This window comes from Myotis yumanensis, unplaced genomic scaffold, assembly GCF_028538775.1.
Source record: "Myotis yumanensis isolate MYYU_CA2020_CCGP unplaced genomic scaffold, mMyoYum1.0.hap1 SCAF_8, whole genome shotgun sequence".
Taxonomy (NCBI): Eukaryota; Metazoa; Chordata; class Mammalia; order Chiroptera; family Vespertilionidae; genus Myotis; species Myotis yumanensis.
The window spans coordinates 10,363,550-10,364,408 of NW_027223759.1; the positions used below are offsets into that span (position 1 = coordinate 10,363,550).

At 48.0% G+C, this 859-nt stretch overlaps 1 pseudogene; it reads right to left on the reverse strand.

The window, feature by feature from the left end:
• Positions 1-859, reverse strand: LOC139015507 (tetratricopeptide repeat protein 19, mitochondrial pseudogene; annotated as a pseudogene).

Genomic DNA, 859 nt, shown 5'->3' on the forward strand with positions numbered 1-859 from the left:
TTAAGTCAAAGGTCTACTTTTGCTGGACAGCTCGGCCAATTCTTTCCTGATGTGCTGTATTGAAACCTCATCTCCTTTGAGCTCTGCTTGCTTCAGTGCGTCCTGGCAGATCTCTTTTGCTTGTGCATATGGTTCTCTGTGCATCAGAACTGCAGCCGGAGTACTCAGCACCATGTGCAGCTCAGGATGTCCTCCTTGTCTTGCCAGATCTGACGCCCTCTGCACGTACGCACAGGCCTCATCAAAGAGGCCTTGTGCATCCAGGGTGGTAGCCAGGTCACTCAGCACAATGGTCTGTGGGTGTCTTTCTCCTAGTATTTCTTCATAAATATGAAAAGCTTTTCCATACATCCTTTGTGCCTGCGACGATGCTCGGAGAACAGAAGGTAGCGAGCATAAGCATCTAAGCACGTGCCCAGGAGGAGGTGGGTGTGGGCTTTCTCTTCCACTGACAAAATGTCTTCGCTAATTCCTTTTCTCTTTCAATTTTTCCCTCTAGAGTTGAGATGCAGAATTCATAGCCAGCAAGAGCAAATTCCTGCCGATTCTGAGCAGCATAGATACTGGCCAACTTTAGAGAGATTTCAATTATTGCATTGTCTTCCTGTTGCATGCCCCCTCCAAGCAGGTAACTCATGGTTGCTTTAAAAAGTTTTTCTGCATTTTCAAGCTGACCCCGTATAAATGCTCAGTTGGCCATCAAATCGTAAGTGTAAACGATGGCCTTCTTGTTATCACTCTGAACGGCAAGACGAAGTGCCTCGTGCAAAATTAGCTCAGCCTCTTCTGGCTCATCTTTCATGATGCTCAACTTGGCTCGCTTCAGCAGCCGGATGAGCTCGGCCTCGGTCTCGTCCTC